Source organism: Pelodiscus sinensis, chromosome 12 (genome assembly GCF_052426305.1).
Source record: "Pelodiscus sinensis isolate ZL-2025 chromosome 12, ASM5242630v1, whole genome shotgun sequence".
Taxonomy (NCBI): Eukaryota; Metazoa; Chordata; order Testudines; family Trionychidae; genus Pelodiscus; species Pelodiscus sinensis.
In genome coordinates this window covers 23,562,554-23,576,138 of record NC_143063.1, presented here as the reverse complement: position 1 = coordinate 23,576,138, position 13,585 = coordinate 23,562,554, and the positions used below count along the sequence as shown (strand labels likewise).

The 13,585-nt window shown below is 43.2% G+C and overlaps 1 protein-coding gene across 9 annotated transcripts in view; it reads left to right on the top strand.

Moving 5' to 3' along the window:
- PHKB (phosphorylase kinase regulatory subunit beta) overlaps positions 1–13,585 on the top strand; it is a 238,260-nt gene that overhangs the window by 133,864 nt on the left and 90,811 nt on the right. The window lies entirely within an intron of this gene.

The window sequence follows — 13,585 nt, the reverse complement described above, 5'->3', positions numbered from 1 at the left end:
TACTTTTCAGTATTGGACAGTGCATTAGTAGATATCTTCACGGAGGATTGGTCTTATGGACACATTCCCTCACAACCTACCACTTATGATCCCAGTTGATAATGCAGTATCTCTTTGACCAAAGCTGAAAAATGTATGTGATTCCTTCTAATGAAGCAATAAATCTGCTAGCCCAGATGAGACTATACTTGAACACCAGTCCACTTCCTCTCAACAAATCAGAGCTAAGCTTGCTTCCAGTTAAATAAATGTTATATGCTGTTTATTGTGTAGCATATTTGGTGTTTTAAACTAATGATGGTTATTTAGTACTGGACTTCTAGCTATGTCTAACAATTGTTCTTTCAATCACTGATCAGTTTAAATACAAATGTAAGCTAAACTGGACTTCTAGCTATGTCTAACAATTGTGCTTTCAATCACTGATCAGTTTAAATACAAATGTAAGCTAAACTGAAAGTAGCATAGAGTGACACTTTCTACATGGTTCTTGCTTTTCCAGAATCATCAAGCTAAAAGGTCATTGATTTCAGAATAGGTTAATTTATGGCTTGACAATGTCTGTAAGTGATTCTGTTCAGCATTACAAATATGAATGTACATGTTGTTAAGTGCACGTTTGCTTATCCTAGGCATCAGTAAATCAGTAGTTTTATAAGTATTTAGATATTGTGCATATCTTAACACATTGTAGATGACTATTCAGGAGTATTTTCATTTAAAAAATCAGTGTATGTTTTTTATTGCTGCTGCATTTTTTGATGTTAGCTGATATAACCAGAATATTTGTTTTCTTTTTTTAATCACTAATTAATTTCCTGATAGTCAAAATGCCATAGTGCTTTTCAAGATCCTGTACAAATTATTGGCTTATTCATGAATATATTAAAAGTAAAATATGACCCATCTGTAGCATACACCTAAGGAAGATTTGTTTCATAATGTAGACTGCTTCACATGTAAATTGAAATTATAAATGCTGACCTAAATAAGTGCTACAAATGCCTTAACTATTTTAACTAAATAGATTACTCTTGTTTTCTTTCTATAGAACTAATGCATATTTCTTCCTATAGGATTGATGCTTAGCAATAGCTGGCATTAAAATCATTTTTATTTTTACATTTTGAGTATTATTTTCTTTTCAGTTCCTACATCATTTAATTCAAGACAAGTATTTGCAGTTTGTACTCGAAGTGACTGGCGCGTGCGCTCTTTCTTTCACTCACTCGCTCACTATCTCTCTCTCACAGAGACTCTCTCTCTCTCTCTCTCTCTCTCTCTCTCTCTCTCTCTCTCTCTCTCTCTCTCTCTCTCTCTCTCTCTCTCAACACATTAATGTAGACATATAAACAATGAGACCTCCACATTTACCTATATGGCGATGTGTGTAACACAACTTTATTAACCAATGGAGAACCATTTCACAAACTACTATTAAGGCTGTACCAGTGCAGATTTCAGTTGGTCACCAGTGGCCCTAGGATCTACAAACTTTAGGACAGGTTTGAAGGCAGTGTCCTCCCTGCACCTTTCAGGCCTGTCCAGTGACCATGGCTAGAAACTATAGTCCAAACCCTTGCTTCTACTTCAACAAAGGGAGCAGAGCTTGAAATGGCTTTTTGCAGTTGTGAAACAAGCAGCAGCAGCAACTTGCAACCGTCTGTAGGTGAGAAATGATCAGCTGTCCCATCATGACCCTTTTCTGTCCAATGGAGCAGGAACAGATGGGGCAGATTCCCAGAGGGCATCCCATAGCACAGGAAATGTTGGAGAAGTAGAAACAAGAGAAAAGCAGCACGCTCCCCCTCTCCCTGGCGCACACAGTGCAGCCATCAGAAAAGGAGAAGAGGAGGACAGGGATATGTATGATAGTGCCCGAGCAGCTTCTGGATGAGATGTCCTTGGGGATAAGGGTGTCTCCCTTTGTCCCAGGGCCATCAAAGACACACTCCAGCTAATGTGGTGAGCACTAATTTGCATGTTCTGTTTCCTGTACTCGCCAGAAGTTCACCTGGTTATTTTTTGCTTTTAACTTTTCACATCTTTGTTCATAAATCTATACTTAGCAGTGATCAGCAGTGTAGTAACATCAGTTGATTAGGGCAAGAGTTCTCAAACTTTGTGATACTGCAACCCCCCTCTAAGCTGATTATGACCCCTCTCTAAGTTGATCACGACCCCCCGGGGGGTCGGGACCCACAGTTAGAGAAACAAGGTATTAGGGCATAATTGGTGGGTAGTAGGTTTTTTTTAATAGGGATTGAGTAATTATAACATGATCTACATTCCTGGAGAATGATAAAAAACATTTCCATGTCAATTCTTCTCAAGTAGGTAAAGAATATATGAATAACTAATTGAGAATACTTATAAAACTCAATACTGGAAATATAATACTATAAAACCAAACTAGAATAATTAAAGAAAACAAACTTCCTTAAATATTTCTAACAACAAAGCTATTTCCTGTAAGTTGTCTGTACATAGCTTTTAATTGAGTTTCCCCCATTAATTTCTTCCAAGTTACTTATAATCAAAATAAATAAGATACAAGGGAATGTAGATGGATACAGCTCTTGATAGTGTTGAAACCTATGCAAGATCTACTTACTTACATAGCCAATCTACATAATTCCTCCTACAACACACTGATGAAATAAGGAAAAGAACCCAGAACTGCATTCCATATTGGCCTACATTTATTTTCGTCTTCATTTGGGAGACACAGCATTTCAGAATATACATTGCTTTTAAATGTCCTATTTCTAAGAAAAATAAAGTAGTATGCTTTGCAGTATCAGATGTTGTGGCACACATTTGGTTATCTGGGCAGAGAATTTACTGGTTGAGACCAATGTTTCTATAGTCAAAAGTTTTTGACATGGACTGGATTTGAGAAATATGACTATACTGTAATTGTAACCATATATTCTTTTATCTATCTTTGCTACCCATTCCACTTTTCCATTGGTGGATTGGAAGTACCATTAGTTGTTGTTATAGTTATGTATATATTTTCAGTCATTCATATTTTATCTTACCTACTTGAGAACAAGTGACATGCAAATATAATATATATTATTCACCTTTAGCGTGACTCCTGTTATGATTACTCAGTTTGTGTACTGATTTTAATTTAAACAAATATAAAATTGTTGTAAATTTTAGTGTTTTTTCATTCTTCAAATATAAAAGCAGTGAGAAATGCAGGCTTACATTTTCAATGTTAATGTTATTTTTAAACTTTATCTTGAGCATTCAATACATGTCTAATTATAATGAAAATTAATGTTCTTCGAGTGATGTCCCCATGCATGCTCTACTGTAGGTGCTGGGCTCGTTCCCGGCGCCGCAGATCGGAGACTTTTCCATAGCGGTATTCAGCTGGACTGTACATGTGTAAAGGGCATCTTGCAGTGTTCGCGCTCTTTTGCATAGGCGTGCGGTCCAGCTGCTGCCAGTTCCTCTCAACCACCTCAGGCTGCAGACAGAATGATCTGGTCACTCCACCCCTTTCCTCATTCGTGAGAGTATCAAACTTGTTCATTGTTATTGACTGTTTTATTTATATATTTGTGTGTGTGTGTGTGTGTGTGTGTGTGTGTGTGTGTGTAGAGAGAGTTTGTAGTTACTTATTCAGTTTTAAACCTTTTGTTGGTTCAAAAAAAAAACTCTTTGTTCTTCTGATGTATATAGTTTTTATAACATCTTCATAATTAGATAGAAAATACCTTAACCATTTCCCAAAATTGAGAACTTTGTTTAAAAAAGAAAAGCCTTAAAATGCCCAGCTCCCCGGGTTTCAAGAGGTGCAAGACATGTTGCGAGGCCATACCCACTTCTGACAGGCACTCTGCCTGTATTCGCTGGCAAGGCGCACATCCTACAGAAGTGCCCTCACTGTAGTAAATTAATAGTGAGGGTCCACTGAGATAGGGAAATGAGACTCCAGATGATACTCTTCGATAAGGCTCTCCAGCCTGCTGAATCAGATTCCTCAGCCCCTTCAGATCAACTGGCTCAGAAACGTAGGGCCTCATCTCCCACTGCCGTTCCACCCAGGAAAGTCAGGGCTCTGCCTGCAAGATCTCTGCCTGCTACATCGCAGAGCAGATTGAGCACTGGGGATAAGCCTGGCACGTTTGGCACTGTTGTCTCCCTCTATAAGGCACTTTTGACTTCTAAAACTAAAAAGTCGACAACTACGGTGCTGGTGCCACGCACACCGATGGAACCAAGACCAACCTAGGCTCCGTTAGACCTGACAAACAAATCTCCAGCACCAATAAACAAGTCAGTGCTGCATTCCTCATCAGCACTGCTGGCTCCGGGCTTGCAACCGCCTGCACCAAGTTCACAGGCAGACAGTGCGGCACCGAGGAAATTGTTATAAAAAACACCTCGGCACGGAAGCCCTATGCCCCATTCACTGTCGCCAACTTTTTCTCCGTCACCATCGCTGGCACCGAGATTGCCAACACTTGAATCTCACCCTGCAGAGCATCAGAGATCTCCTCACTCCGCGCACCGGAGACTACCATCTCCATTCCTTAGGGCACCGAGGAATCATGCCCATTCCTCTCACCACTGCTTCTCTGTCCCCTCATCGCCTTATTCCAGGATCTCATGCACCCGATCTTACTCAACACAATAACCGCGGGCAGCGCACTGGGAAGACTATAATCATGCCCATCTGGAAAGACGTTTGCCCCTCCACAGGGCATACTATCACCATGACTATTACCGGCATTACTCACCTCACCGTTATTCCTATCATTATAGATCTAGGTCTAGGGGAAGGTCTTTATGTGAGTGTGAATCCTCTAGACAGTCACCTGCCCAAGCAGCCTACCCCTGAGTTCAGCAAACTGTATTTCCACAGCTGCAATGGTTGGAGCCAGAAGAGAAGCAAGATTTGCATACGGAAAAACAGCCACCCGACATCTCTCCAACTGACCAATCCTCCTCTTCATCTGATGAGGCTGTTATTCCAAGAAACATCTCCCCTCCTGATGACCTCAGACAATTTCAAGAGCTCTTCTAGAGGGTGGCAGGAAGTCAGGATGTGCAGTTGGCAGCAATACAGGAGAATCAACATTGTCTCCTCAAGAATCTCCAACCAACACACAGCGCTAAGATTGCCATCCCACTGAATGAAGCCATACTTGAGGTCACAGACAAAATATGGCAAATACTTGCCTCTGCTCCACCCACTAGTAAAAAGGCGGATAAGAAGTACTTCGTGTCACCTTAAAGGGGTGTAATTTTTATTTACCCACCCCCAGCCCAACTCCCTAGTTATCGACGCAGCACAACAGAGATCAAAAACACCACAATCCAAAAACCAGATAGCTGATAGGGACAGCAAGAAGTTGGATTTATTTGGCAGGAAAGTATACACATCTGCTAAGCTAACTATGCTGCGCACTTGTCAAACCACAATTTTGATAATTATATGAAATTGACATCACTCATGGACCATCTCCCTCAGTCAAAGAGGCCCATTTTGCAATCTGTTGTCTAAGAAGGATATACCTCCGCCAGAGCAGGATTGCAAATAGGGATGGACGTGACAGATACAGCAGCCCGTTCTACTGTTACTGCAGTGGTGATGAGATGGACCTCTTACCTCCAAGCAGCAGGAGTCCCCAGAGACCTGCAGAATCAAGTGGAGGACTTACCATTTGATAAAAACAAACTATTTGCTGAGAAGACAGACACTGTGGTACACTCCAGCAAGGATTCGTGTACTACCTTGCACACTTTGAGGATGTACACTCCCCGTATAGAAGACAGCTTTATACCCCTTACCAAAGACGTTATGATTACGGTTTGTTACCAGATTTGCCCAATACTCTGGGGTATGCTCATTTATCAGGGTTACCCTTATGGGACTGGGGGAAGGTTAACAGTTCTATCAGTGTGCTGTTGGTGCTTACTTGGGCTCTCATATGGAGCTGAATTCTCCCTGCTGCCAATTCCCCCTCCCACTGGAGCTCTCCTGCAGGAACTAGGTTCCTCAGGATGGGGTTCTTACCACCTTGGCAACACACACAGACACTCACACCCACTAACAGAGCACGTCTGAGAGGACTGGGTACTCAGCACTCACAAGCTGACCCCTTCATATGTCCCTGGACTCAGCTGGCTGGGTTTCACAGCTATGTCACACTGCACCCTCATGTGCCTTTGGACTCCGTGGGCTGGATTAAACAGCACTTTAAGCTGCCATCCTCATAAGCCCCCAGGTTCAGCACCCCCTATCCCCACTTTCACACCACAGTCATTCACTGGTAAACCACACGATGAGCAAACCCCACAGGATTTTAGGCACTACAGGGATCTTTTGCTTGGGTACAAGAAGCGTTGCTGCAGAGCGAATGGGGAAGCCAAAACAACACCCCTTAAGGAAGAGTGAGCAAAAGAGAAAGAAAGAGAGAGAAGCAACCAGCTTAACAATGAAAGTGATTTATTTCTGAGTAGTGAATAGATATCAAACAGTTACAATATTAAATCTAACAATTACAATATTAAATCTAAATTGAAACTGATTACAAAAGTTAGGTAACCATATAACAGTTTATACAGGGCAGGGTCAGGAGTCTATGCTTAGAGAGATAGTTGAGAGAAAGAGAGAGAGAGAGAGAGAGACCTCACCACTCCACGGAGCTTGCACTGATCGGGGTTCCCAGATGATGATGGTAGCCGGGGGTCCAGAGGGCAGGAGAAAAGCAGGACAGAGCCCCCAGCACGATCAGACAGGAGATGAAGAAGTCTCAATGGAACTGATGCAGTTTAAGTCCAGGTATCAGAACAGTTTTCTTGGGGCAAGGATAGGAGTTTTATAGAGATAGTTCAAAGAGAAAGAGGAGAGACAATAGAGACTGATCACACCTGGTTATGGGTGATGTTCCTTGAACGAGCTCACAATGCAACTTGGCAGTTTCAGTATTTTAGATGTCAATAGGATCGTTACTAGAATTGGTCTGATAATGACTAATTTGGGTGTGAGCAAGCTTAGGTTCATTAGCATCTGGAGCAGGGATTTCCCATCAGGCAGTGCTTCTCTGCTTTCGGTGTCCCATAGTTCAGTGCGGTTCCTGCCTTGGAAGAGCTGCTCTCCATTCTGTATGCTAATGAGATGTCCCTCTGTTCCATCTTTAATGCAAATGAGGCTGGGGTGTTTCCTTAATTGTATCACCCTTGTCTGAAGCAGTTTAGGTGTGTCTTCCCCGGCCTTTACATTGCTTTCTCTTTGATTCTAGCAGAGGCCTGAGGGAGGGGGATGGTTTTCCATGAATGTCACTCCCTGACTCTCCAAGAGCACAAGGCTGACAGGCGACCATGTTCTGGTTCCCCAAGAATCACAGAGCTGGTGGGTAACAGGTTATAACAGACAACATTGGCAAAACCCAACAATGGGGCTTTGATTAGTCCCACACCCGAAAGAGACCTCAGACATGCCGTAATCAGAATAACCGCGCGCAATCCCAGCCTGCCATCAAGCAGCAGGTTTAACTCCTCAGTCAAGAGCATCCAAACCATTGCACACAGTGAGCAGGATCACCGTACCACCCACATATTTCACCATCGTCTCCAACCCTTTTACCATCAATGGATCGTCATCACTACTGACAAATGGGTTGTAGAGATAATTCAGTCCAGCTACACAATACTTTTTCTCTCCATCCCCCACCACGACCCCACCCACTCCATCCCTCTTCAGGGACCCTTCTCATGAAAACTTGCTGCGCATCGAGGTCAACAATCTACTCTCCATAGGTGCAGTAGAAAGAGTTCCAGACGAGTTCAAAGGGAGAGGGTTTTACTCCTTCTATTTCCTCACACGAAAAAAGATGGGTGGGTGAAGACCAATACTGTATCTCAGGAAGCTAAACAGATATCTCCAGAAACAATTATTCAAAGTGGTGACTCTTTCCTCTATAATACTTGCACTAGATCACAACGACTGGTTTGCTGCTCTCGATTTTAAGACGCATATTTTCATATTACAATTCATCCCGCACACAGGCGGTTCCTTCGGTTTACGGTTGGCATAGACTGTTTCCAGTACCGAGATTTACCCTTCGGTCTATTCACTGCCTCCAGCATATTCTCAAAAACTCTGGCAGTAGTTGTGGTGCACCTGAGTCGACAGGGAGTAATTATATTTCCCTACCTCAACGATTGTTTGCTGAAGGGCTGTTCAGTGGCTGAGACATCTGGCATGGTGGTTATCACCAGACTCACTTTCGATTTTCTGGGGTTATTAGTCAACGAATACAACTCAACTTTCCAACCTACTCGGGAGCTGAAATTTATTGGCGCCCGATTAGACGCCACTACAGCAAGGGCATATCTGCCCCTTCAAAGAGTTCAAGCCATTCAAAACTTGATAAATGTTATATGATACACCCCTACTATGCAGGTAATCACTTGTCTAAAACTCATGGGCCATATGGTGGCTACAACATATGTAGTCCGACACACCAGACTGCATTTCCGCAGCCTACAACACTGGCTAGCATCTGTATACAGCCACACAAAGCACTATGTGATACCTCCGACTTCGGTCCTGCACTCCCTCAAGTGGTGGACAGAGCACAAAAATCTTCTCACTCATGTCCCCTTTTGTCAACAACAGCACTCATGCTATATCACCACAGAAGCCTCCCTCATAGGTTGTGGAGTGCACATGGATGCCATGTTGGTCCAGGGCCTGTGGTCGCCTCAGGAAACTTTGTTCCATATAAATCTTCTAGAACTCAGAGAGGTCTTCAACACATGCTGGCACTTCCACAACCATATTTGCAATATGTCAGTCAAGATTCTCACAGACAACATCGCAACAATGTACTACATCAATCATCGGGGCAGAGCACATTCTCGCTCCCTATGTGTAGAAGCAATCCGACTTCGGAATTGGTGCATTCAAAACAACATCACACTTGTGGCATCTTACTTACCTGGAGTCAGCAACCTTACCGCGGATTTCCTGAGCAGGCACTTCACACTGGATCACAAATGGGAGTTCCATGATGGAGTCCTTCATCTCCTCTTCCGTTGTTGGGGGACGCCCCTCATAGACCTTTTTGCGACCTATCACAACAAAAAGTGCCATTATTACTGCTCCAGAGATCCCTTCACGGTACATTTCTACTCAGTTGGAATGGGCCTCTTCTGTACACCTTTCCTCCCACGGTCCTTATCCCCAAAGTCCCAGAGAAGGTCAAAGTGGGCAAGGCCACCATGATATTAGTGACACCCACGTGGGCACGCCAACCTTGGTTTCCCTTCTTCCAGCGACTGTCACCATGCAGTCCTTACCCCCTTCCGATTATCCCAGACCTCCTCACCCAGAACCGGAGGTCCTTGCTTCTTCCCCAAGTGCACACCCTACAACTCACAGCATGGCTCCTAGTTGGCTAAGTGCATCCAAAGACCTCTGCTCCACACAGGTCAAGGACATACTGATCCACAGTAGAAGACAGAACACCCAAAATACTTACCTTTCCAAATGGCATAGGTTCGCCTCCTGGTGCTCCATAGATGATATAGACCCTCATTCAACTTCTCTCCATTTCATCCTTGACTATATCCTGCACCTGAAACAGACAGGTTTGGCTTTATCTTCTCTAAAAGTGCATCTCACTGCAATCGCTGCCTTCAGACTACCCATTGATCACACCTCAGTGTTTGCCCATCCCATGACCAAGAGATTCATCAGAGGCCTTACAAATCTAAACTCTCCTAGAAAACCTGTCCCCTCACCATGGAACCTAGACATAGTACTTGAGGCTTTAACCGTACCACCTTTTGAACTACTGGCTACAGTTTCCTAACAAATAAGGTCTTTCTTCTTGCCATCACATGGGCCTGCAGATTCAGCGAAATATCAGCTCTCATGGCAGTGCCTCCATATGCGATCTTTAATAAGGATGGGGTAGTTTTGAGACACCATCCAGCCTTCATTCCCAAAATCTGCTCAGAATTCCATGTCAATGAGCCAATTATCTTTTTACCCTAAACCACACACCTCACGGCATGAAGCATTGCTCCACACCCTGGATGTCCATAGGGCACTTGCTTTTTATACAGAACGGACTAAACCATTTAGAAAAAAGGGCCAAGTGATAGTCTCACTTGTTGAGTGATCTAAGGGTGAGCCAATATCATCTCAACGTGTGTTCAAAATCATAACTTCGTACATAGCCAAATGTTACTTTGTGCGACGTGTACCTCTCTCAGCGCAACCTAGAGCTCTCTCTACCAGAGCTATGGCAACCTCAACAGCCTTCCTCCAGGCGTCTCCTTTAGGGACATCTGCAGAGGAACCACCTGGTCATCCCATGACACGTTTGTTAAATACTACGAGATCCAGCATTGGTAGCTTTCAGATGCTTCAGTAGCATCTGCAGTACTCTCAACAACCAAATAGGGACTCTTGAGTCCTGCCTTCCTGTAAGTTAAGGGTACTGCTATTCAGTCACCTACAGTGGAGCACCAATTGGGACATCACTTGAAAAGAAAGTGAATTTACTCACCTTGGTGCAGTAACTGTTGTTCTTCAAGATGTGTGGTCTCCGTGGGTGCTCCACTACCCGCCCTCCTCCCCGCATCGGAGTCTCTTCTTATATCTTCAAATTGTGAGGCAGATTTGAGGAACTGGTGGGAGCTGGACCACGCACCTGTGCAAAAGAGCGCGAATGCCGTGATATGCCCTCCGCCCATGTACGGTCCGTCTGAATACCGCTATGGAAAAGTCTCCGATCTGCAGTGCCGGGGCCAGCACCTACAGTGGAGTACCCATGGGGGGATACATCTCGAAGAATGACAGTTATTGCACTAAGGTGAGTAACTTCTCTTTTTATTATTTTCCAGTCCAAGGTGGCATGCTTAGAATAACACAACTTTTTAAAATATGCAGAAGGTTTTCTGGGAAGGAAGAATGATGTGGGTGGCATAAGAGCAAGGAGCTTGGGAAAGGAAGATCTTGAGAAGTTTGTATTAGCTCAAAACTCTAGCAGATATACAAGCCTTTAAAAATTGAATATCATTATTAGTATTGCACTGAATTTCCATTCTTGTATTCTGCCTCTCTTATAGCAGTTGCTGTCTTGCCTATTCAATCAAGATTCCCAGTCCCTGAGAAGGCAATAGGGAGAGAAGCACTATCAAAGCTGCTGTTTTGTTCTTGAAAACGTTATCCATTTTATCATCAGATTGAACCTCTGTAATCCGGCACTCCCTGGTTTGGCAACATCCGTGGTCCAGCATTATTTTAGTTATCAGATGTCCACATATCATGGGTGTGGTCAAGTTTCTCATAACCCCAGAAAGTTTGTTTACATCCACTAATCCTGACTCTGTGTTCTGTGCTGTTATTTAGCTCTCATAAACCCCTAAATGTCTTCTAAAGCAGTGTTTCTCAACCTTTTTTTTTTATAAACTGCCCCTTTAAAATATGTATAAGTACCCCAGGTACCTACAATTTTCAGACACACACAATTTTTTTCTACCATTGCAACACATTTGTTTAAACAACTTAATCGTAGGCAGGTGGGTGATGAAATTTTTGGGTGTAAAAAGTACAAAAATAATAAAGTGCTATAAAACACAAGACAAAAATTCAGTTTTCTCCAAATTTCAGTTGTGTTGATGAATCCCCCAGACTTCTCTCGAGTACCCCAAAGCTACTCATACCACTGGTTGTTTTAAAGAGCCCCGTAAACAGTGGAAGTGGTGGAAATTCTGCTAGACCATATTTATTTCCCATGGTTCAACAAATTCTGTGTTTTGGCATCAGCCAGGTCCCGAGGTTGCCAGACTAGAAAGGTTCTACCTGAGCTTTACAATAACACCTATGTAACATCTGTAAAATATTGCATCATAAAATCATAGTGTTCTGATTGGTTTTTAGGCAAAGATCTGAAAATCAAACTTTTCTTCAGCTTTCTGAGAACTCTTGCTTCTGTCTTGTACAGGATGTTCCGCAGGGCTACTCAACATGCGGCTCGTTTCTTTGCCTCCCACAGTGCAGTTTGGGTTTACGTGGGGCTTAACACGCAGCACCGGGTGGGATCCTTTGAACATGGCCTCCACTGGGAACATGCTCCACAATGGCGGGTCAATATACTGGTCTTCTGTTGATACGCATTTTAGTAGTTAAATTCCTGGACTGTCATTGCTCATTAAAAGTGCTGTCATATGGGTGGAAATTGGGTAAATATTTCATTTTATTGATATCAGCAGAACTGACTTAAATGGGGACTGCATGTTGTGTAGTCTTGCCTTAATCTTTGTACTGATGTCCATCAGTGTGAAAGAAACTATCTGCATGTATTTACGTATATATTTGTATGTATATGCAACTACGCTTACGTTGCGCCCCTCAGCATGTCCTGTGAGTATCATTGAGGCCCCCAGTGCTTCCAACGTTGAGTAGGCCTGATGTACTGGGTCAGATCCCTGTGCCTGATGGGCCCCCATTGCGTGCAGGGAGGAACTGCTTAGCTGCAGGGATCCATGATAACAGAATTCTTAGGTCAGCTCAAGGCTTCTCATTGAAGAATAACAGTGTATGCATAGGGTGTTCATTCTTTCCCTTTTCTAATTCAGATTTGTTACTTTATACATCTCTCCTTAGTTGGTGCCATGATTGAATATGAGTAGCATTCAGATTCAGTTTTATGTGGTTAATTGACTTGAAGGGCATTAAAGATGAAGTAGACTAGGGATGTTAACTATTGTTTATTTGTGTAAATGTGTAACCACTGGAAATTTTAGTGGGGGCAGGCAACTCCATGGGAGCCAGCTTTCAGCTTCTGCCTCCCCAGAATTTCCCTTCCCCAACCCTCTGCCCCCTCTCCACATACCCAAATCCTCTGCCCTCCTCCTGTACCCATATCCCCTCCCAGATCCGGCACCCCAGTCTCCTGCCCCAGATCACAGTTCCTCCCGCTCTAGCTCACAACCCTAACCTCTGCATCCCTCCAATTCCCTGCTGTAGGTCACAATCCAGTCTCCTGCATCCAGTCCAGTGCTCCAGGTCACAACTGTTTTTCACCCAAACTCCCTCCCTTAACCCCAACCTCTCTTCTGCACCCAACCTCCATCCCAGACCCCCCACCTCCTCCATTAATATAATGGAAGAGTGTTGCCCTCGACCACTTTCCAAATTCTTAGAGTGTCTTCCCATTAAAAATTATTGGCTACCGATGTGTAATATGATGGATTGATCACTAACAATTATATGCAAGTGTTCAGCGTGAATCGTCTCTGTTTGATTGGGCAGATGAGTAACATAATATTGGATGAATGCGAATATTTTTGCACAGATATCTTACCTGAAAGCATATTTGATTTCAACTTCTCTACTCATAGTTTTGAAGCTCACTGATTTATGTCATGTCTTTCTTTTCCTGTGAGTTAATAAAAGGTTCAGCTCCAAGAAATGAGAGCATAATCCCCACTTACCATTAATAAAATTACTTTGCACCCTTCCTCTCCTTTATTGTGTATTGACATTCAGGTCCATGTTGATATCAGTTGTATACATCTGTTTTTCTAAACATTGTTATGT